Source organism: Centruroides vittatus, unplaced genomic scaffold, assembly GCF_030686945.1.
Source record: "Centruroides vittatus isolate TY-2023 unplaced genomic scaffold, ASM3068694v2 contig_2682, whole genome shotgun sequence".
NCBI lineage: Eukaryota > Metazoa > Arthropoda > Arachnida > Scorpiones > Buthidae > Centruroides > Centruroides vittatus.
In genome coordinates, this window is record NW_027121707.1 from 128,410 (window position 1) to 154,806 (window position 26,397).

Here is a 26,397-nt window from a genome sequence, read left to right on the forward strand (position 1 = left end):
TGAAGCTGGCATAATTGATTACGGGTGTCATTTAAACAGTAATATAGAGCTACTCTAGGTACTTTGTTACGTACAGTTACTCTAGACAAACGTAAATAAGCTTAATAAATATGCATATGTATAGTCACTTATAATTACTTGATCCACGTAAAATTATTCATAATCTTACCAGTCTGAGGCGAGAAAAGGGTCGAAAGACACCAATATAAGCTATTTTTATTGTATACGAGGAACGCATTCCTGAGATTATTTGTAAGTGTATTTGTGAGACAGCCTGTATAACCGATGTAAAAATAAACGAAGTTTACTTTAAAACATACGAATTTTATGTAATAATCAAACTACACTAAATTAAATAAAGGGTTAAATGTTTTTTTATTTTAAAATAATAATTAGTTATTATATTCACTGAAATAAATATAATAAACTATAAATTATACATTTGATAAAATTTTGTTTACCATATTTTTTGCCTTATAATGACAGACCATTGTATTACACACCACATTTTTCAAGTAGAATTTTGGGGAAAAATATTCTTTACAGTATAAGATACACTCGGAATACAGGACACCGTAATTTTTAAATAAATTTTAGGTACAGAAAAAGTACATCTAAGGCAAAAAATATGGTATATCAAATTGTGTTTTGATTTAATATACTCAAATCTTCGCTTCTATTTATTCTGCCAAGTGGAGTTGAGTTTCCCAAACCAAAACACTTGCTACACATGATTTTGTGATATTATTAGTGTCATGCTGCTATTTGACAATCACTTTAAAAGTGAGCAAAGAGAGCAAGAGGTGAATTTTGAGTTAAAGCTGAGAGATCAGCCAGAGATCCTGGAGATGCATTGAGAAGGCTATGGCAATGAAGCAATTGGTAAGACCACAGTTTGTTTGAGACCCAAAATGGCAAAAGCGTGTTAATCATTTTTTCGACCGTAAGGGTTTACGACGTACCAGGAATTTGTCCTCCCGGTTGGATAGTAAATTTAGACTTTTACTGTGATGTTCCAAGAAATTGCATTAGGGTCTTGATTGCAAAAGATCAGAACTGGCAAACCTAACTTGGATCCTTTGTCATGACAGTGTTCTTGTACATATAGCCTTTCAAAATGCAAGCATTTTTGGCAAGAAACTACATTACAGTCCTCTCAAACCCTTCTTAACTTGCCAGATTTAGCCACATGTGACTATTTTTGTTCTCCAGAATGAAACCGAAGCTCAAGGGATAGTATTTTGATAGTCCAGTAGATCTAGTCCAAATCACAGTAGATGCATTGAAATTTTTGAAATAATGACTTTCATGGAGCATTTGAGGCTTGAAAGAAACAGCAAGATTTGCTGTATAAATGCATGAATGAACTACTTTGAAGATGGTGAAGAAGACCAAATTTAAATTAGTTGAGCATTAAAATATTTTTCAACCAAATCCAGTTTCTTTTTGAGCACATATGAGAAACTATTCTAACACTATTTTTAATTTTAAATAACCTTTTATACAATCATAAACCATAAACTGACATTGAATTAATCGAAGACCCAATAACAGAATTATTTAAAGGCTATTATTAACTCTTTGGATAACTTTTTGTTCTTAATTCATACTATTAGACAACTTTTACAAGATCATCGTGCTAAAGAAATTTTTAAGAACTCTTTTAAATATTCATAGGTAAGGAGAGTAACTTCAGGCATTTACAATAGAAAAACAATAAGAACATTTCATTTTTGTAACATTAAGTATTATTCTGCTCTATTATACATTATTGAAAGTACTTGCTAAGTATATATAATTTGTTTTCAACAAATTCGTGTTCTTTTCTTTGCCGAAAGAGTTTGCTTAAAAGACACATCAGGTATTTTTATATTTTCTTTCTTTCATTATAAAATAAAACTGGTAAAAATTGAATACTTATTTTGTCAGTATTTTACCATAACTTTCCTTAGGTGGTCTTGTTTTTATGATTTGGTTACAGTAACCCTAGGCTTGCTTGTTATATTTAAAATAATGTAACAGTGTTTGTATATTTTTATCCTTTTGTTTTCATGTAAATTATACATTGTTTTAAAAATGCAATAAATGCATATAAAATACAGTTAACGTAACATTTTAATGTAATTTTATTGTAGCCTACCCTAACTTTTTAATTTGGTAGAAACATACGTTTAACCATCACTGTACTATTCCTACTCAGTTTAAATTTCCATATTTTTGATATTCATTCAAAAACTTAAATTAAGAAATTTATTAAAAGCCTAACATTTGCTGGATACAACAGTTACTATTGTATTAATAGCGAGGCTGAGGCCGAAGTTTTCAACGCAAAAACGTGTGCGTCGGACGTTCGGCGCCACTTTCCCATAAGCCTAGAAGTTTGACAATGGCGTTTGGAAAGTCAGTGGAATCGTGCTTGACATTCCAAATGCCATCATCAAACTTCTAGGCTTACGAGAAAGCGGTGCCGAACGTCCGACATACACGTTTTTGCATTTAAAACTTCGGCCTCAACCTCAATACTATGTCAAGGACTTAAGTGTAAGAACGGTACAAAAAAATCAATGAAGATGTGGAAGATGACTCACATGCAGGCAGACCAGCATGTGAGTCATTACTTAATACTAAGGTTATTGCTAGAATTCAGGAGAAAATTAGACAAGACCGTCAGCAATCAATAATTGATCTGACACACACACATACACGAGGTATTTTACACGAGTTCGTATATAAGATCCTCTGAAATAATATTAAGATGCATCACATCTGTTTTGCAAGTCAAATCTCCATAGTCCAACAATATTTCTTCAAAAATGGAATTTCTGTACATCCATGGCTGCCTTCTAATCCATCTCAAGTAGATTTTTGTTTCTTCTACAACTTAAAGGTCTTCTGTAATGTCATTTCACATCACAGTAAAGAAGTTGAAAGTTCTGAGCTAGAAGCTATCTGATAAATGTCCAAAACGAGTTTTTGGGATTACTTCCAGTCATGATATAGACATTTGTAATAATGAATGATAGGAAATGATTATCATTTTGAAGAAAGTGCATTGTAATTTATTACATTTACCCCTACAAAAATCAACTATTCTTTTTCTATTTATTTTTGACTAACTTTTATATTTCAATTCATACAACCAGAGCCTGTTTATCATTAGGTGAATCTGGTCAATTCACCTAATGCCTTACTCATAAAGAAAAGACAGACTATTAAATCTTTGATGTGTTTTAGTTCTGGTAAAATACTGTTTAATATTATAAATAAATATAGAAATACAGTATATACATTAGTGTGTCCCTTATTTTTCAGATATTTTTTTTTCTAACGCATAGAGCCTAGTTTTGTTTATTTTACCCTTAAATACTCCCACAAAAAATTTCAGCTCATTTTGATCACTAGGACCCGTGCCGACGCGCATAGAATCATTTCCATACGTATGGTGCTAGAGAAGTGACACATATTCGCTTTGTTCACCATTCTAACACAATTTGTTCGGCTACTAACACATATAGTTTTTTTTTTTTTTGAAGACATATGGAGAGTCTCCATACCTGATAAATATCCACCAATTTCTTGACACAGTTAGGTATAGATTTTTAGGTATTCTAGCTTTTTCCCAAAATATGATACACTCGTGTATTACAAGATTTATGCTTTCACTCACAGTTAGTTTAACTTTGCGAATGTTAAAAAGCAAAACTGCGAGTACTTGCCGATTTGACGGTAACTTCGCACCCGTGATTTGGTGGTTTACCTCTCTGACTAAGAAAATATGTTTTTTAGTGCTTCATAATTCCACTGACATCAAAAAAAACTATACGCATGTTAGTAGCCCAACAAATTGTGTTAGAGTGGTGAACGAAGCGAATACGTGTCACTTCTCTAGCACCATACATATGGAAATGATTCGATGCAAGTCGGCACAGGTTCTAGTGATCAAAATGAGCTGAAATTTTTTGTGGGAGTATTTAAGGTAATATAAACAAAACTAGGCCCTATATGTTAGGATAAAAAATATTTGAAAAATAAGGGACACCCTAATATACATATATACACACGCAAGTCACTTTGAATAGAAAACAAGAAAAATGCCATTAAAAGTTGAGAGGATGAGCAATATTGTAGTAATTTTGACAATACAATGACTACGAGTTGCACACAAGTGTATGAGATTCCAAAAACAGCCACAGTTCAGTGGACGATTTTCTATGGCCGAGACTGCTGTGAATGCCAGGAGAATCTTCCACAGAACTGTGGCTACTTTTGGAACCTTAGAACTCTATTCGTACACCTACGTATAACTTATGTAGTTGTCTCCTTACTGTACCTTAGCTGCCCAATAATGAAAATTCTGCCTGTTCACTGTGTCAGACAGATGAAAATGCACTTCATTGCTACTCCACACAATACCTCTAGGAGGCACAGCTGTAAAGATTTAATGACATCATTTTTAAAACCTAACCAAAAAAACTTTCTTACATCTACTTTGAATAAATAAAAAGTTTTTTCGATATTCTTGTACCGTTTTGTTTTTTTTTAATTCACCTCGTAAATGTGGGACTCCATTATGCCCCACCCTGTATATAGACAATGTATAGGGGCACCTAAATCTTCCTTGTCTTGGGTGTCAGATACTCTTGTGTCAGCTTGTCTATTCTATCTTCCTTTCAGATTATCTTTTTCCAAAGGAAAAGAAAATATTTTGATGTTATTCAGATCTACATAAATATCATACAGCAATGGAACAAACCATATTTTCAAAGTAATAGTTTCGTAATAGGAATCAAACTAATATATATATGTATATAAGTTATGTAAACAAATACATATGAGGAAATAAACTATGTAATGACTATGAAAACCATAGAAAAAATATTCAGTTGGGTTAGAAAATGTATTAAGTCATGTGATTAACTTTTCACAATCATAATACATTATGCATAGAACAGTCAAAAACAATAGTCAAATCATCTATGACTATCTATAAAACAAATATCAAGTAACTATTTATTTTAATGCTGCTTCTTAATGCCATCTTAAAGACGGCATATGTTTCTGTGACTCTACAAGGTCTTGTAAATAAGACTTTTCATGTAGACCCAAAAGAAAAGATCAGGCTGCATTAAATCTGGTGATTGCGGAGGCCAAAATATTGGACCGTTTTGTCCTATCCATCCTCTCTCAAATGTTTGTTTGCTATGAAGATACGTGTTTTGCACAGCTGTTGATTAACTATGGCAAAAACAATGCATATTGGAACAACATGATGCAGAAAACACTCTTGATAAAGGTGACAAGTAGCTCTTCCATTACATTAAGCTTCACTGTAAATTAACATCGTGTTGGCATAAATTTCAAACATGTAGTTAGACATGTTAGCCAAGGAGACTTGCTGAGAAGTGAACTCCAGTTCAAAGTAACAAGTATGTTACGTGCGTGGTAGAATACGTTTAAAATCAGTTGATCTTCCGTCTACTTTATGACAAACTACCTATGTCTGCATATTTTATTTTTTTTATACCTGCTGCATGGCAGTAATAATTTACTTAAAAAGTATTCATTTTAATGAAAATAAGAGATTACTATAAAAAATATACATGTACTTTTTAAATCTTTTCAGACACATTAATTTTGGAAGTGTTGTCACTGAATGTTAAATGTCTGTAACCCCCTAATAAAGAGAGTTACAGACTGTTGTGCTACTTAAAATGTGATCTGGAGACCAGCATTATCCATGATATTTCCTTTAAAATTTCATAATTTTATATATTGTATTAATAAAACTATTTAAAAACATCTTTAAAAGGTCTTTTAAAAACATGTTATTACTTTCATTGTCCTTTATTATATAAACACAGTGTTACAGACTGGCAATAAAAATTGCCCCAAGAAAATGGGGCAATTTTCATTGGATTTTTATAGATGGACTACAAACCAATTTTTTAATGATTAAAACCAAACTTTTGGTATTGTATTTTTCTTATTAACTCAGTCTAAAAACATTTTAACTCCATTTTATAACTATTTTTTACTTAATTTCACAAAAAATACTGGTCCATAAACACAAAGGTTTAGTAGTGGTGGGTTACTCTGTTTTGACAACGTCTAAGTTGGAAAGACTATACATTACATTGAGTGCAACAGTTACCATGACGGTTCACATTTTTGTCCAAGCGGCACTGAACATTAATATTTTAATGCATTGCTACAGGTATGTCAAATATCCACTAGAGTGGTGAATATTGTCCCCAACCTGTCTATTTGTTATTGCCCAACAATATGCAAATACTGTGAATGACCAACTATTCACATGATTTCATACACTCACAACATTGACAATAACATATACAGCATCTAAAAGTTTACTTTTCATTCACAGCAGTATAAGGGTAATAGATTTACACATTCTAACTTGGACCTCCCCAATATCGGTTCAGTTATGCTACAGTTACTCAGCACCTGCATATTAGATACGGATAATGCAGAAGAAGAAGAAAGTGATAACAGAAATAATAACCATGATAACAATACTTGCTGTATAGTAGTGGAGTATAATCATAATATGAAAAACATATAAAGAGACAGTGGAATATAAGAATGCCAAAATAGCATACGTACTCAACCCCACTATATACAACTTAATACACAATGCCAAGGATATGGCCAATCAACTCCAGTGACCGGGAGTATATCGCATTCCGTAACAGACCAAAGAGTCCCCCGGGTATTGGAATACAGCAGTTCTACCACATGTTCTCCACAAAAAAAAATTAGCTGAATATAATTACATCAGCCACAACAATCTCTCCACTGCCTTGCCCATTTATACTGCAGACAGCAACATCCAGTGGCCAATCTACAGAATGCCACCATCATTAGGAGAACCAAACAATTGGAAAACATTAAGGCTTTGGAATCGCTAGAGATATAAGGCCGAAAAACAAAGGAGAAGTATTAATTTCAAAGAAGAAAAAAGACTGACCTATGCATGGCAGGTATTACTTTAAAACCACAATCTAATGCATTTATAACATTAAAATAAATTTTGAAGCAATATCTGTTTAAATTGCTCATAATATTTTTGTACTGCACTTTACGATAATGACGTCATGCAACAAATTTAAACCCGGAGACACGTCTGATAAACAGAATGCATTTAAAAAATGGATATTTACAAAACATAACATTTGTGACGATGTTTGAAACATTCAGATTCTAGAACAGTTGACTTGATGATGAAGATCCAGATGAAGGATTGAAAACATTAGTTGTTCTAAAGGTGATAACATACTGGAAATTTACTTATGATGATTCTATAAGATGGTTGATGTTATGTTTGATGTTTATTTGTAGACAATAGTAAAATAAATTTTCACATAACATTTTATAGTAATTAGATAAACAAAATAGCATCTTTGCATCCTATTGGCTAGCCTGACCATTACAGTCTATTAATTCTTGTCATATAACCAAGCATACTTTTGAACACATTACCTATAGTCGTTTCTTGCACAGGTACTCATAGCATTCAGCTTTGATTTTTAATTATAAATGTCTGAATTACACTTATATTTCTCTACAGAAAATAAGAGCTAAACAGTTGATTCTTGAATTCATATCATTAGATATTATGGACATTAAATTTATTTTCTACTTAGTGTTTTTTACTAAGTTAATTTTAAAATTTATTATTATTACTTGACAAATAAAACAAAAATGAATCAATATAATAATAAAAATTCTCTCATTTGATAGGCATTTCTATCTTCAATATATGAAGTTCAGTAGTTCCTTCATAGTATTCCATTCTTCATTTTACGTCTTTTATAATTACATTTACAACAAAGTATAACAGGAAAGCAACATTTTAATGTCCGATATGGGCCGTTCTAAACTGCATACTAGTAAATGTTATGCTTTCAATGGGCAATTCAACAGCATGAGATATACATTGGATTGGGTTAAATGGAGATTTTATTTTCAATTCTGATAGTCTTACGTGAGAGTTCAAAGCACTTTTCAAGACAATCAAACATCAAAGCTCACAATAGTACAGGGTTTACATCAAGACAGCTCAAATTGGCTACATTGTCTTCAATTTCAGCATCAAAACTATATTTCTGATCCAGACCTATCATTTATTAAATGTAAAGTTTCATTAACCAGTAACTTTCTGCTCACAGTCATTTTATAAAATATCAAAATATTGGAACAATGCAAACCAGTTAATTACTTGGCAAAACAAATATATTTCGGCCTTATTTGAGCTTCAGATACCCACTCCAAGGCCAAGTACGTAACAAACACAACCGACCAATCAGAACGCAACCTTATCGTTTAAACAATTCCGGTATGCACGACATTCCAAGTTTTGAAATAAGAAAACATTCCATTTAAATGTTTTATGTTCGAAAGGCAGTCGTAACCTGTTGACGATGGCTTAACTGCACCAAAAACACTTGCTTCCTTCACAAACCATTTGATGTATGCTGGAGTTTAGATATGTAATTTTCTATCACTATAATCACACTCAACTTTAAGAATGAAAACATTAAAGCCAAAATAGTCAAACTTCTAGTAAACTTTGTGAATATGCCATGCCGACAATTTTTGTAGGAGACCTATGATTTGGAAATTTTTTGACTTGTTCTTTATTCATAGATATGATTTCTGCGTATAATGACTCCACGTGACTTCAGGAAAAAACACAAATGCTACAAATTTTAGGAATCAAAGCTTCTTATTGGATAAAACATTTTTCAAGACCTCTCCATCCTATAATCAAATCCAAATATCAGAAAAATGGAAATTTGAATCCATTTTTTGAATATTTGGGTCTGATTATAGGATGGAGAGGTACTGAAAAATGTTTTATCCAATAAGAAGCTTTGATTCCTAGGTTAATGTTACCCTAGGTATACAAAATAGTGGCTTGTCTCCGATTCCAGCAATCAGAAGACTGAACAGTGGGGACGCACGTTCTAACCTAATCTAACCTATTCTAATAAATTACCATAATTATTAGCAACCAAATTACAGTATTAGAATAGGTTAGGTTAGGTTAGGTTAGGACGTGCGTCCCCACTGTTCCCTGTCTTCTGATTGCTGGAATCGGAGACGAGCCGCCATTTTGTATACCTAGGGTAACATTAACCGATTCCTAAAATTTGTAGTGTTTGTGTTTTTCTTCATTTACAATTTCTCCACACCAAAAGCAGAGATAGGGTAATTAATAGATGAATACAAATTTGACCATATTTACAGTGATGGTTAAGAATAGGCTTATTTAACTATGAATACCTGATATATATTTTTATTTCGAAATACCTTATACATACATAAAGAAGGGATCTCTTATAAATTTAATATTTTCTTTCTAGTTAAAATCTAATCTGCTATTTTTATATTTTATCTTTTGTTCTTTGTTATTTTATCTTGTTAGGTGCGAAAGTATATATACAAAAATACAATTAGAATTGTTAAACAATGATAATTCTACAAACGTAATTCTACTTTTCATAATTCACAAATCAAATTCCGTAAGCAATTGTTTAGAATCTAGAAATATAGAAAGAAAATAAAGATTAAAAACAATTGAATTATTGTGTATTATTGTGACATTGTCGCAATGCCAGGATGCAATTTTCAATCATATTTTAATTTTAAAAATAACATGACTTCTGGTCCAGATCATAAGTTTGTATATAGTTAATTGAGATAGAAAAATCAAGATAAGATATGGAAACGCTTAGGGAACAAAGGCTCCTAATCTTGTTTCAAATTTTCATCTATTTAACTCTGTTCTTGAGATTAATGAAGGACAGACAAACAGAAAACAGTGGAAATGTATAAGTCCGCAATATGAAAATGGCAGCCAAAAAAGTAGCATGCTGGACTTTAACTAGAGACAAAATATTAAATTTATACTGCTGCAAAGTAAAACAAAACTAAAAAGTGCTTATTCAATTAAATGTAGTAAGTTATTTTTATATATATTTAAAAAAAAACAAAAAAATGAAAAGAGAATGGAATCCAAGTCAGGAACTGCAGGTGTTACCAATCACACAACACTGCAGTTGGCCTTCAGGCAAACTATTTTTATTAATTACATATGTGAAGCGTGCAATGCCATAAGGTTGTAAATGCCATTTTTCTCAAAATACGTTTTATTGAAGAAATGAATTTTAAATGCAATGTTTTTTCCTACAAAAAAACATTGTGGCGATAGTGGCACTCTAAGTGGCTATATTTCGAAGATGAATTTATGTGCAAGTCATAACGTTTTAAGTGCCAAAGTGCAAGCCACGTGACTTTTGGCATGTAAAATATTACGGTTTACATTTACATCATTTTGTTGTTCCAATTTGTAACGCAGTGAGTTTTTTATCCAGAACTGGATAACTGAATGCCAGTTTATTAATAGTTAACCTGTATCACCTTATTATTTGATATTTCAAAATGATATTTGGACTTCCATTAATCTTTCAAATTTGAAGTTTTTAAATACATTTTAACTTTTATTACACTAAATTAATACCTTATTGTTTATATTTTCCTTTATTTATCATAATTATATTACAATTGATAAAGATCACAGCCCAGTTCAAGTACCAAAAATGTGGGCCCAACATTGTTGAAGCCAGGAAGCAGTCACTAATAGATTATTGCTAGTTTTTAATGTTAAAATTGATATTGAATTTGTAAATTGTGTTTAATAATTTAAATGTAAGTTTTTGGTATTCAAAACTGTTTTTCGGCTGTAGAAACATTAATTTTATGATTGCAATTGTTTTTGGCATTTACAACTTTATGCACTTGCACAATTTTGGCATTTACAACTTTATGCACTTGCACAATTTTGGCATTTACAACGTTATGGCTCTAACCCTGTTTTTAAACTTTTTTTGTTTCCTTACTATCATACTTAGGTGTTTGAAATTAAACCCAATGTTTTATTCCAAAGTGTAAATTGTTAAAATAATTTTTATAGCATTTGATTAAAGTTTGTTCATTAGAAAAAGTGTTTTTTCTCTCTCCTGAAAAGTTTGTTTTTTGGCATTTACAACATTATGGCATTGCATGCTTCATGTATTTCTTTTCAAGTTTTCCTCCTTGTGTATTGCCTATACACACAAACAGCTTTACCTGTGCTTATAAAGAGTATTGAGATCTACAAAATAATAGTTACATGATTACTGATCAGCACCTATGTAAATACTCACTGAGTTTATTAAAAAATGCACATAGAAAATTGTGGCTTTCCCTTTTAGTCTGATTTTTATAGGCTAAAAATAAATTTTTTTTAATCGCATTATTTCATTTGAGCATATTCTGATCGATGCAGTTTTCTTGTACGGCTTTTCATCTGTTTGGTGGAATAAAATTGCCCAATTTTGTACATTTTGCATCTGAAAGATTCATGTTCATTTACAATTTCTCCTGCCACATGCAGAGTTGTAAGCATGAACTGCTGGGGGATTTACAATTGTCCTTCACAGTATTTACCCCAACATGATGGGGTAAATCCCCAAAAAATGTGGATTTTTTGAACTATTTTTTTAATCATCCCTATTAATACTGGGATAATTACAGATATATATATGTGATTAGTATTATTAAGGTAACAAAGCTATTAAAAAAGCAACCAGCTGTGCTACAAAAGTTGTAAATAGTGGGAAACTAATAGTTAACATTTACTATTACTCCAATCCTAAATTCTACAGTAATGCTAATATAGGCCGTCATATCTAATAGCTATTAGCGATCAATTTGAATGTTGTGCCAGGCACTATTAACTGACACGCAGTATGCTGACATTTACTTATATTAAAAATAAATATAAATATTTAGCATGTCTAGCTATTTATGCGTACTGACAGGTTTGTGTATATTTTCTTCTACAGCCCAATCTACAACAATCGTTTGCATTAATTTTACTCTCTAGTGATTATTAGTGAAGAGTGAAAACATGGCGGGTGGCAATCCTTGCTATATATCGAGGTAATAAAAAGTGTTTTAGTTTTGAACATTCAAACATAAATTTGAAACACGCAAAGGAAACAAAACGCTTTCAGAAAACAGGATTCCACATTGTTACCAACAGAAAATTTTTAACACTCTTTCATTCTTCATGGATATTCTACAGGAAAAATTGTGGTTTACTATGTATAAGAAAAATCTTGGACCCAAACAAGAGAATTTCAGCCCCAAATCAGAAGAGATAATGTCTAACAAATTCTGAATACCAGCAAAACAAATCATATTCACATAGCCCTTCACATTCACATGTTTTGGTAACAAATTAGAATAAGTTCAATACTACAATAACAGAGGTATAAAAACAGTGGACTATTCTGGCTGTACAAGTTGTCTCAATATAATATATCTGGTCACTTTATAGTAGGGTTGAATACTTTATTTGAAAGGACAATCTTTTATTTTTGCTAACTGTTCTGGTCTTTACTGAAATGAGAAAGGACTTAATTTGTCCTTTATTTTCATTTCACAATGCCTGTATTTTGTAATGGAGTTTTGTATAGGCATATGTCTGGTTTGGTTTTATTGGTACACGTGGGCAATCCGTAAGAGGGGAGTGCCTCCCGGGAGGTCTTTTACGGAAAACTGGCCCCTATTTAGGTGCTACTAATGTAAAGGAAACCCGGAAAACTCCACATGGCAAGGCACAAACCTACGACCAACCACCAACATTCAGTGGTTTTATCCACTGGGCCACTGGTGGCTTTGGGCATATATCAATCCATATCCTTCCCCATAGAAAGATATAATTTACCATTAAAATTTTTAATTCTAAATTAAACTAAATTTCACAAATATTTATGGTCAGTATTATAACTACTGGGTTGATGTAAAAGTTTCTGAAGTTTTAGACCTCTCTAGAATATTTGAAGCTGTTCTCTGACAGATGGCATCTATAAGTTTCTTATAGTCCTGGTCACACTATGCGATTTCCAGCCACACAGGCGACTGCAACCGCAACAAGCGCGAGTCACGTGTGTCTTCTCATGGTCACACGTTCGTTAACGTTGCAACTTGGAACACCTGACCCTATAATAAACCAATAAAATTACAGTAGGTTGTTTTTGTCTACTTCCGTGAATTTACCGACATTTTACGTTCTACTTCAGAGTATTTACGGAATTTTAGTTACTTTTCTTATTAAAATAGCAAGCAGTTCTTTTTCTGGAATGAATAAAAGAAAAAAGGTGCTAATTTTGTTAGAGCTGGCGAGAATATATGAAGAGAAAAATAAGAAAAAACATTCATGCTGGGTTAAAACTTGGTGAAATAAAAATCAACGGGCTAAACAATTGTGCTTTCACCAACTGATGAATGAATTAAGGCTTTCGGATGCCGAAAGTTATAGGGGATATATCCGTATGAATATAGTTTATACTTATATATAATTTAGGCGAAACGTTTCGTAGTTTGGCATATCAATTTAGAGTGGCCCATAATTCGATATCAGTCATTATCCCAGAAGTTTTGGATGCTATTTAGAGGAAAGCTTTAATGATTTAATTCATTTATAATCGATATATTTTTTTCTTTTATATAAGCATTTATTTTATTCAATTGTATATTATTAAAAGTAATCAAACTTTTTAAAATAAATCTAACAAATAACTTTTATAAATTCAGATTTGACTTATATCAAATATAGCATTTAAATGTACTGAAACTGAGTTAATACAAATGTTATAATCAAGATATGTTGACAAATATACCGCACAAAGTATGACGTGGCACAAAGACGTTTTCTGATTGGATGCGCGTTTGCAACCGTCGCGAGTAGAACAAACTTTTTGTTTCTAGTCGCGGTTGCAGTCGCACCGGTTTTTGAGGGGGATTACCAGTTAACGGGAACAGCCGTCGTGGTTGCAGTCTCCTGCGCGGCTGGAAATCGCATAGTGTGACCAGGGCTTATGGTAAATTCTGTGTGACAAAACCAAATCTTTAAGTATGTCAAGTTTTCAAATGCTTTCTCATGACCAAATTTGCACATATGTGCTTTATGATTATCAATTTGGTATAAAAGCGGCTGAATCTTATTACTGTACGGTGCGACTGTTTGACAAAAAATGTTGTCTCAAAGTCAAACAAGTGGTTCAATAAATTTAAAGCCAAGCAATATAAGACAAAGATAAGCCACACTCAGGTAGGTCTTCCATCCTATTGGATGATGAACTGTGGCAGCTGGTGGAAGCCGATCCATGCGAGAAATGAGCAAAACACTTGGTTATAACCAGTCCACAGTTCATTCACAGATGAACACTGTGCATTTTTTTCTTGATAATACAAAACCACATGTGTCAAGGTTGACCCAGCAAAAGCTACTTGATCTTGGCTGAGAGGTTCTCCTTCACCCCCCCATATACCAATCCATGTGCCTCAGTGTTGTGAATACTAAATATTTTTTAGCATGTTAAGCTTTTTAAAAATGTCTTCTTTTTACCACTCGCTGATTGAAGGGAGGAAGAGGTATTCACAAAATTTTCAGCATCAGCATAACTCCCTAACAAAAGTTGTGTTTGTCTAAGCATTATCGGTTGTACCAACTCTTTAAAGCCTCTATAAGTGCTGTGGCTTACCAGCAATTGTATTAAATTCAAAGTGTGTCATTAATCCAAAGAGGTTGGGAAACACTGGTCTAGACACTGTACCATCTGACTACCATCTCTATAATACTTCTTGGATGGAAAGCAGCAATTGATGACAAGATGACAAATTGCACCTGCAATGTTCTTCACGTTAAAGCAGCTCAAGTTTTATTCGGCAGGAATCCGTGACCTGCCCAATCGAGGGAAGAAGGTACTTGAATTTTCTCGAATAAATTATTTTTTGATTTGAAATAAATATTATACAATAAAACTCAAGAAAATTCCAGAAACTTTGATTCAACTCAACTCTATCTTACAGTATATTTGCTTCTTGACGAAGCAAAAATGAGATCTACTCTTTTTGTTTTTTTACATTATTCATGATTAAATGGAGTTTCCACTTAATCATCAATACTGTCGGAACGTACATGACTAGCAACAATAGTTGTATAGCAAATGTAATTCTTAAATTTTGCCTCAAATCTTATAAGACAAAATAAATCAGACACACAGCATTGTCTAAAAATACGAATTTTATGATCTTACAATTTAAATTACTCTAATACTATAAAAATTATTTTAATTAAGCATAATTTCGTAACCAAATTTATAAAGTATGGCTCAAGAAATAAATAAATAAAGGACAATTTCATTATTATGAAGAAATGCTATTTTTAACAATAAAATCTTTAAAGAATTATAATTTTTTCTTCTCGTTTTCTAAGCATTCCGGCAGTTAATTATAAATTCTAAATTCGCGTCTATGTTAAACATTTATCTGTAAATCTCGTAGTAATAAATAAATCATCTTTCTAAATCGACTTCCTTTATACTTAAATTATATCATCTATAGTCATGAAAGTAAGATAGGAATGCAGACAAACAGACAAATATGTATTTTTAATCGTGCGTTAAGTATAAATATCTATCCATTAAGAGAAATTAGCTGTCACTTATAATGCTTTCGTTTTGTATTAAAATTTATTTTATATCTAAGAGATAGATTAAGAATTAATGTCCTCATTCTATTTAAATATTAAAATTAATAAAAATCTAAAATCTATATCTTGACGCACTATCTCGATCGGAACGGCGCTTTAAAAGGTTAGAAAATTGTTATCTGTAGGAAATATCTAATTCTAGAATTACAGTAAATACAAGTTTAATTAAAAGAGTTGGAATGATTTATTAAACCGAAGCATTATCTGTAGAAATGTATCCGATTTAGTATCAAAATACTGTATTATTTAAAGTCTTATATAATTTTACAACAAACGAATTTAAATATAAAAAACTGTAAGCATCAGATTAATCGTAGATTTGTATTTAATTATTATACATATAAAATCATACATATCACTTTTGTAAAAATAAATTAATAATTTAAATAAAACATTGTTTAATTCATTCGGAACGATACTTTGTCGATACTCGTTTAACGGTAATTCTTAAAATTTTACATCTAATAAGACCGGGTTTAGAAGTAAGCCGCAGCTTGGGGTTCGGAGTTCCGGGGGGCCTCGGAAATTTCTACAGAAAAGAAAACCGAAGTCGAATTTTGTAATAAAAAATTGTTTTTACAAACCGACCTTACAAACCATCCTTTACTTTTTAATTTGCGTAGCATTTACGTTAATTCTTTCCTTTTTACGACTGACTTGTAAACTGTAAAAGATCGGCGAAGGGCCCGGCACGAAGTTCGGCCCGGGGCCTCGAAATGCCTAAATCCGACCCCCGATTTAACGCGGCACAGAAACGAACCTATCGATTATACTAAAAATCAATCGACGTTATTTAATGGCACACATACGAACTCTAAATAAACATTAATATATTATCTCAAACGATCTCTTCTCTAGACGGATGCCAAGAAGATATTTTACGCCAGCGGGACCCAGACGATTTTATCCGTCTCGCATCTCGCTCCATCCGCTAATTGAATGCGTCCATTTCGGAAATGCATTCGGCATCCTAAATATGCACGTTCGCACTAAGTAAATGGATTATTTTTTCTAAATGATTTATTAAGTCTAGAAAACTGATTATCATCATCAATAATTTATACAGCAGAGATAAAAAGGTGGAAAATATAAGTGATAATTTGCTTTTATGTCTCTTCCCCCCTTCTCTCCTCTTTTATTTATAAATGAAAACAGAAGAAAATCTGAAATAATAGAATATTAAATGAATATTATGTGGATTTTTCTCATTAAATATTTCATTTGTATTGATAAAATTGATAAACACCGCACTTAAAATCAATAATTGTGTTCAATTGAACAAATTTGATACAGACGATGAACACTTATATATACATTTCGGTGCAGAAAGACGAAAGGGTGTCGCTTAAAGAAGTGCTAAAGGAAGTATAATTAATGATATTTTATGCACGATGCTAAGTAATAATTTCTATCTTTATCCATTTCGTTTAATTAAAGTAAAAAAATTGGAAAGTAGCGCAAATAAATTCCTTAAATTCCCACATATAAAACACAAGCTTATACTAAGCGACGTTCGATCATACTTCAACGTCTTTATTACCTCAGTCAGTTGCGATCTCGGTCCTTTTTATAAAATAACGGAGTATTTTCGATTACTTATTTTTAAAGTTTTATTCCGCAAAAGTCGAAATCCGCACTCGATAATGTCAAAATTTCTAAAATCCGAATCCCTCTTTCGGCGACAATGGAATCATGGGACACAATAAACCGTGACGTCAAAACATATTGCGCTCCTTCTGACGTCAGCCTCGACGTCACCGAAATATATATACTGTTTACGGAAATATATTTTGTAAAATGGCGCCATCTTCGTATTTTATTTTTTATTTTTTATTTTTTGTAAATTTATAGTTTAGTGAATATAACGTCGTAAATTTTGAATTAATATTTATTGTATTTCGTTAAATTTAATGGGAATATTTTCGGTTTTATAGTTAATCGTTTCGGATGATGCTCGAGAAAAATATATAATTAACGGGTAAAAGTAATGGTAAATATTAACGGGAAATAAGTGCTTTGAAAATTTAACTTATAGGTCTATATTTATTTATTCATTAATAATTTATTCTTATACTTTATTTTATGCTTGGAATATGCAACGGCGTAACTAATGGGGAGAAAGTGGACACATGTCCCGGGTGCTGGTCTTAGGGGAACCAAAATGAGCCCGTAGAATTTTTTTGTAATTAACTTTGTATCGAGGGTGCCAGGAATCACTATGGGCAAACCGGAGTCGAATCCAGAAGATCGAAAAACCCCGAGAAGTTTTCGGAGTGGTCCGTCACCGGCCGCCTCTTCATAGGCCCGGATTAATCTATACTGGAGTTGCCAAAAACACTCTTAGTGCCCACAGGACGGAGTTATAAAAAAGAAATATTTATTGTGAGTTCGGCCATGTAGACAATGGAGGTGGCATGATGGTAAGGGGCGGAGCCCGACGTGTACCCATAAAAAGTGCTTGGGTTTCTCTTCCAGATTCAATTCCGGGCATACAAAATGATAATCTAGACTTAACAGTCTCGGCCATCCAGAAATCTTTAGACAAGGCTTTCCGAGTCCGCGTTATATATAGTGAGCATTATTATCTTTAAAAATATTCATGCGTGAATAGGTTTTAAACTTATATAGTTAATCGCGGCCTCGTACCTCCAGTCTTTTCAAATCTAGTGTTGAATTTTAGTTTTCTAACACCGTTCTCAAGATTAATTTAAGGAAAGACAGACGGATGAAAAACAATGGGAATTTATAGGTCTACAGGTTTTGCGTTTGCGTTAGGAGATACTCCTGTGGCCGTCGGCCATGATATTGTATATTCTGTATATTTTATATTGAATTAGTTTTAGATTTTCTTTGTTTCTTTGTTCTTAACTCTTTCTAGAACTTTCTTTGTCTGACTCTTTTGCCCTTGGAGAGGATTATCTTTCCTTTGATAGTAAGAACAAAGGAGGGAGTGGGGCCCTGAAGCAAAACGGACAGACAGAGTGCAATTCTGGGTTGGAATCCCGAAGAGGTAGGAAGTGAAAAAGTCAGTGCTTCAGAAAGGGAGAAAGACGATCGAAGACGACGAATTTCAGAGAGAGATCATCGTCGAAAGACGACTAAGTCCAAAAGAAAAAGATTATAGACGAAAGGGCTACAAACAAAAAAGGAGATCCGAAGTTGTTTCCTACCAAAGAGCACATCGCTAAGAAAACCCGGGTATTTCTATTACTTTCCTTAACTTTCCTTATTTCTTCTATTCTTCCATTTTCCTTAGTTTTAAGATAGTATAAGTTAGTGTAAGTGAATACTATACTCTTCAGACTGTCGCGTGTGTGCTAGTTAACTATTTTGAGGACAAATATTTAATGCCTGTGTATGTAAAATTCTGAAAGTTGTAAAGTTGGGATCCTATATAAAGAACCTGTTCGGAGAGAATAAAACTACTTTGTATTTGTATTTGTATTGTTTTGTACCATTTCGCTCGCGGGATCGTGTACCTCTCATTACGAACACCACACTCCGAATTGCCCGAGACCGTTACGTCATATTTGACACTGTCAACGATGTCCTAGCCAAATTTGCATCTTTCGGCACTCTGCTGGAATCTCGGTTTGCTTTATACAACAGTTTGATCAGTTGCCAGCAGAGAAACAGCTTGAAACTTTCTGAATTTGAAATGCACTCTTACATTGCATAGGTCGCGTTTTTTTATGCAGCGAGAGTGTAGCGAAATGACGTCACGAGCAGTGTTGGCCAATTAGAAACCAGTTTCAGTGTGTTCGCTGTAAAGCGCTTCTCGAGCGCTGCATAAAGAAACGCGGCCATACGGAAAATTCGTATCGTCGTCTACCGGAATTTATTGCAGTTCAACTGTGTTTACAAACAGTAACACGGAGAAACAAAACCAGTTACAAAATCAATTATCTACCGTGTTGTACGCTTTATGCAACTCGATTTATTACAAACCGAGTTGCATAAACCGTGTATTTTTGCTTGGTATTTTTATTTTTCCTGTATTTTTTCTAACACGAAGTTAATTGTAACTTATGTGCGCATTATCGTTGATATAACAATGCAAAGTCGACGGTCCGACCAATCAGCGAAGGGACTACCGATTCAGAAGTTAGTGGCGCCGAGATCTCTCGCATCATTACGCGTCACTGCATCAATCATCGATGACGTTGTTATATAAATTACATTTCGTTGCGCATGCGGGAAATACCCTACTACAGTTTTCCAGTAAGGGCCACAGTTGAATTTAAATCAAATTAATTAATAAAGGCCGCATTAATTCACATTCGCGTAATATAAATAGCATCCAAGAATTCATCATCAAAGGTGCTTTAGTCATATTAAATAACAAACATTTATTACATGTAATACAGTATTAAATCATATACAATATTGTCACATTGCATTTGTAGGCATTTTTAACACGAAATACAGCTAAATAAACGATAAATCCATTTTATATTCAGGGTTCCTACGCACCTGGAAAGTCAGGGATTTTCATTAGTTTTGGAAAAAGTCATGGAAAGTCAGGGAATTTGTCGAAAATTGTCAAAAAGTCAGGGAATTTGTCTCCTTAACTGCCTTGATTTCGTTTGCTGAATATTTAAAACTTGAAATCGTAATTTATTAGATTGTTCACTTCAAAATAGCTAAATAGATCAGTAAAAATCCGTGATTTAGTTGTTTTTCACGTTTAAAACATTACTATACATCATAAAAAATTATAAATAGCTACCCGACACCTACAGTAAAATGCTGGTGCCGACTAGTAGTTTTTTACATGTGTTGTTACAACTTTCCTTGAAAAGAACTGTACTGCAAGCGTATTTTACCCCCTCTCCCGTTAATTTCCGCAACTTCGATACATAGTTTAAATAATGTTGGGTAACAAATATCCACTGATTTTGGCAAATTTAGGCATCACACTTGTAATAGATATACTGTAGTTATCGTTTTGAAAATCATCTAGGTAATCCGATAGTTTAATCAATGTTAACTTGCTAATAATTAATTATAAATTTAAAACTCTATTGGATGTTTTCTATGACATCAAGTTTTTTGATTTTTTATTAAGTAAAATTTTTTTCTGTTACCTTTTTTTCGGTCCCCTCCTATTTTAATAGCATAAAAATCAGAAATATTGTGTTAAATGTAGACTGCAGGTGTGAAATTTCACGCCTTGTTAAATGAAAGAATAACACTTCCTGCAGCTATATTTATCAAATAAAAGTATTTTTTAACGATTACTTTTAACTTTTTATATAGTTTTTCTGTAAAACCACTTTTTGGGAGGGTGTTTATTTGGCGGGAATTATTTCCCGGCAAATTTTTTTAATGTTAGATTCGTATTTAAGTGGAAATAATTAATATAAAAAATAAACTTCTTAGAGGATTTTTTCCCCCATTAGGGATTGCAGAAAAAGGCCCAAGGAGTTAAAGAAGCAATTCCTAGTTATTTCGTACGATTTTGAGTTATTTTTCACGTGAGACTTTTTTTATGCGGTCCCTATTCACCGCATAAAAAAATACTTTTTGTGTTGCGAAAACTGTTTTTTATAGCTACTCGTGCGTTTTTTTTATGCGTTTTCTTTTATGGGTCCTTATCCACCGCACAAAAACAGGTTTGGGTGCATTTATTTTATTTTATTTAAATTCTATACATTTTAAGAATCCTAATTTTCGTAATACTATGACGTCATAGAAATACAAGTCTCACTAAAATAGAAAAACGTAAAAAAATTAAATTATTAGATGAAAAAAAAGGAATGAGTAAAAATTTTTTTATAGAAACTTGAGAAATAGTCAAGACAGTGCAGCTCTCAAGATCGATCATTTGGATTGGAGTTGGATTTTCCATTGTTTGAAAAGACAATGAATACTTCTGTGAACTCTGATTCTTCGATTGACGTAAGTAAATCGGAGAATCCATTAGATCCCCATCATAAAGCGTGGGTGATGGTCTGAAACCAATCCAGGAAACGATCGAGGGCTACCTTTTCCTTCCACAAATTAACAGTTCGCCTTTCAAAAGGAGGACTTTTCTAACTCAGGAAAAACACGAGTGATATATGTTAGTGCTAGACATCAAACAGAAATCAAATGAACTTTCCTTTCCGGATTGTTCACTGAACATTGCTCCGGATTCCACTACCACCACTATGAACTTAAGACGAGAAATGAAGACAACTTCAGCTATATTGTAAGCATATTTTTACAATAAACGGGTTAAATGGTAAAGAGGTGTCTTCGTCCGTCTGTACCATGTTTCCCACAACTTATTAGTCCCTCGACTTTCCTGACGTTGGGAGAATTAACTTTATCCCTTTTATTTTCCCAAAGGGAAAGAGTCATCATATCTCACAAGTGAAACGTGAAGTTTCAAATCTTATGTTCTAATTGACGTTTGAAATTATGTTAAACCTGAGGAAGGCTATTTAAGATTGCTGAAAACATTAGTTCATTTATTAAAATTTGCTATAAAAGTGAGAAAGATGGTTTGTGATATGATTTGCAATAATTATAAGATTTGTAATTAAGGGTTAAAATAGATAAATTTTGTCTGCATTCTTAAGAAAATTTTATGCAAAGACAAAATTTAATGCGAAATTAAATAATAAATAAAAATTATTAAAAATAATTATTAAAACTCTGGCCTTTACACCAAAACCAAAATCAAAATGGCGGCAACGATACATTTTTTTTCTTTTAATAAGTTGCCAATTCAGCTAATTTTTTGCTAGATTTAGTGGATTTGTTAGAGAAGCTATAGTAAAAACTTACACCTATCCCTCTTTACATACAATCTATTTTTACGCCATTTTGAAATAATGTGGTTGACAAAAGAAAACTATTTCTTTTTTTACATAATCGATTTTTTTTGAGGGAACAAATACTTTATTTGAAAATTTTTAAATTTAACTTTTTGTTAAAATTATGTTGCTGTTTCAAGAAAGTTACTCTTTTTGTTGAAAGATTTTAAAATTATGTGTTTCTAAGTCAAGAGTTCATTTTAAGTACAGTACAGTACTATTTGTATATCAAAGAATATTGTTTGTTGATTTTATGCTCTCTTGTATTTACTAGATTTACATACAAATAATATTAATAAGCTTTTTATTTTATCATTATTTATGTTTCATTTGTAAATTGCTTATTTTTTCATTACATTGTGGATTATATCATACATTTTTCTACAGGATGTATGCATACTGTATTTTTTTTTAATGTGGCAGTCTTTGAAACGTACAACTAGGCAAAAAGAGGGATAGATATACTCAATGTTCGCAGTAAATAAAATGCTGTTTTATTATGTCGATATTCCATACCGTAAGAAATGTGAGGGTCAGGGAATTTGGACAAAGTTGGTCAGGGAAAATCAGGGAATTCAAAACAAAAATTTGAGTAGGAACCCTGTATATTGTTTCTTATGGGGAAATTTGTTTCGGTTTTAGAACAAATTTTAGGAACGAATAATGTTTTAAAATCCAGCTTTGACTGTATATATTTGTATAATATGGAAATTATATGATAACAATGTAAGAATTATATGCACTACAAAATTCAAATATTGAAGTTTAATCTATTGTATTTTAAGGTCGGAAGAGGTAGAGTGTAAATTCCTTGAGGAAGCTTCCAGTTCTTATAAAGAGATATTCGAATAGCTTCAAAATGTTTGAGTTCGGAAGGATGCAAGAATCGTTACACTACTTGGGGTAAGACCCTGTCTCTTCGGCTTTCTTGACCAATTCGTAATGATTCATCGATGCATTGTGATCGAACACTGTCCTAATGTTTAGGGTCGATTTACACACAACAGTGACGTGCCTGCACAGTGTAGTAAGCATCGATAAGGGTCGATTTACACACAACAGTGACGTGCCGGCACAGTGCAATAAGCATCGATAAATATCATACATAGCCAATCAGACTTTCATGTACGACACTTGTATGTATGATTGACAGAATACAGATCACGTATCGTAGATGAAACTCTGATTGGCTGTGTGTGATATTTATCGATGTTTATGCACCAAACGGTCACTGTGCTGGCGCGTCACTGTTGTGTGTAAATCGACCCTTAGAATCCTCAGATCGAGTTGAGGTATACATCGTAAGAAATATGGAAACTTGTGGAAAAAATCTCATGCCATTCAACCAGAAATTTGGGGATCGAAACCGGAAACAGAAATAGGTTGAATCAATATCCATAAGAGAATTTGATTTTATTCGAAATAGCAAGAGTAATTGGAACTGTAATTCCAGATAGCGAAACGACACAGATGAATTCTATTGTTAGAATACAATCCCAAATCCACTATCCTCTATCAACCCAGAAAAGTCATTCTGCTCTTTTGACAATGGTAAAAAATAACAGAAATTCTTGGTTGTCGGTGTAGCACTGTATAGTTTTCTCGAATAAATCCTTTAAAATGATGATGGATGGAATAAAACTCGCGCAGAACAACAGCGACAAATGAGGTGTCCGATACAGAAACACACACGTACAGTACACATAGTGTGGATTCATCCTATTATCAAAAATGGGAATTGTGTCAACAGCAGGCAGTGAAGATCGTTCACAAATCTCTTTATCATTCCTCAGCAACGAAAAAACTGTGGAACTTTTCTTAAATGCGATATTAATGTTGGTTAGTCGGGATATTTCTCCATAAGTACCGCAGAGAACCATGTTAAATGTAACAGTTTTTTATGGTAGGTCATTGCTCTCAGTAAAATTAACCGGTGTAAGATAAAGCTGGATGAAACCCTTGATAACATTTGTCGAGTAGCCTAGAGCGGTAGCAATGCGCTTAATAAGTTGGAACTCTTTGAAGCTGGAATGCATAAAGCCATTTTTGTAAGTACTCTGAAGATGCTATCTTGTAAGCAAATGGATCATTGGACGTTGAGAGAATGAATAAGGGTTTTACGTGTTCTTTCTGTAGACATCGGTGGTGAGAGATCCATTGAGTATGATAAGTAGGATATCCAGGAAATGCACTAGGAATGTGCTTTTTTATTCAGACGGGAACAGTAAACCATTTGAATTGTTGGTGATGGTCATCAGGAATTCCTGAAGCGGTGGTTCGCGCTTCCAAATAATTTAAACGTCATCAACATATCTGATATACAGTACGATTGCATCTTCAAAAGTAGGGAAGACCGTCTGTTCTAGTCGTCATGTTACCAGCTTACGCAGGGTAGCCGAAATTGGACTACCATAGGAGCGCCTCTTGTTTGAAGATACATGATCTCTTCAAAGGTAAAAAAATCTAACAACGAGTTGCGTAACTTTCCCGGCTTTTATGAGATTTTATTCTAAAAATAACATTTGTATTATTAAAATAAATAACTAAAATTGTACGTGGCGCCATCTACTATGAGATTTTGTTATAAGAACTTTATATATTTTTAATTATTCTAAAATAGCAAAAGAATTTTTTAGGGTGGAGATGAGTTTCGTAAAATACTATAAATGCTAACAAGTAAAATCTTCATTAAATCCGACCCTTTTCAAGATATATCACGTGACAGTCCTCTATCTCTCCATCCCCTCGACCTTTCACAACCAAAATTTAACAGCATTAATGCCCCTTATATACAAGCTAACGTGCCAAATTTGGTTTCTTTATCTTCACCCCGTCCTGAGATATTAAGCGAAATAGACGCTAACACACATACATACATATCCACTGAATTTTTTGCCGTTTTCTTGACTTTTTTGGGTTCAGGGGGTCTCAAAACGTGGAGATTTGCAGAAAGCACAGGGAGTCAAATTAGACACGATTCCATTACATTCCCTAGTTATGTATACATAACAGCCGGGAAAGTAAAAGGCGGTATGACATGATATGGACCAACCCCAATATAGAAGATCGATGCTTTACTTGTACTTATAACTTACACACGTACTTTATTTAATCCCTATTATATTATTTTGTGTTTTTATCTTAATTTAGTTTTATTCTTCTTCACCGTTCTGTATCGGACACCTCATTAGTCGCCGACGTTCTGCGCGAGTTTTATTCCTTCCATCATTTTAAGGATTCGAGAAAACAGTTCAGTGCCACACCGACAACCACAAATTTCTGTTATTTTTTTACCATTGTCGAAAGGTCAGAACGACTTTTCTGGGTAAGAAGATAGTGGATTTTGGATTATTGAATCCATCCGTATTGTTTTTTGCTTTGCGGAATTACCATCCCGATTTACTCTTGCTGCTGTTACCTTACGGCGCTCTTTTGGATCAAAATCAGAATCTATGTTCGCTATCGATTCAACCTACTTCTGTGGCTGGTATCGCTACGATGCCGAATTGCTGGCTGAATGACACCAGTCTGTGTCCACAAGTTCCAATTTGCGTCAGATACCTCTTGCGATGTATACCTCAATTCGATCTAAGGGTTCTAAACATTACGACAGTGTTCGATCACAATGCATCGAAGAGTAATTACGAATTGGCCAAGAAAGCCGAAGAGACGGGAGTGTTATCTCAACCAGTGCAACGATCCTCGCTTCTTCCAAATCGAAACATCTTTGTCGTGGTGCCATTGGATTATCTTCATAAGAACTGGAGTTTATACTCTACTTCATCCGAACTCAATAAAAATAGATTAAAATTTTTAATATTTGAATGCTGTAGTGCATATAATCCTTATAAGGAAGAATTCGTACTGTCTTTCAGCGTTAGATTTATTTGTTTGATGAATTAAATACACGCAAGTACTTTGGACATTTCAAAATGTCTTCCACAGACGAAAAAGGAATACAGTAGAGCATCG

General features: G+C 33.0%; 1 protein-coding gene across 3 annotated transcripts in view; it reads right to left on the reverse strand.

Annotated features, from left to right (window-relative positions):
* LOC136971675 (stress-activated protein kinase JNK-like) overlaps positions 1-17,348 on the reverse strand; it is a 75,266-nt gene extending 57,918 nt beyond the window's left edge. For all 3 annotated transcript variants that reach the window (XR_010880200.1, XM_067266146.1, XM_067266145.1), the window contains exon 1: positions 17,163-17,348. The gene's annotated coding sequence lies outside the window, so the exon portion shown is untranslated. The remainder of the gene's footprint in view (positions 1-17,162) is intronic.
* Between the last annotated feature and the right edge of the window lie 9,049 nt (positions 17,349-26,397).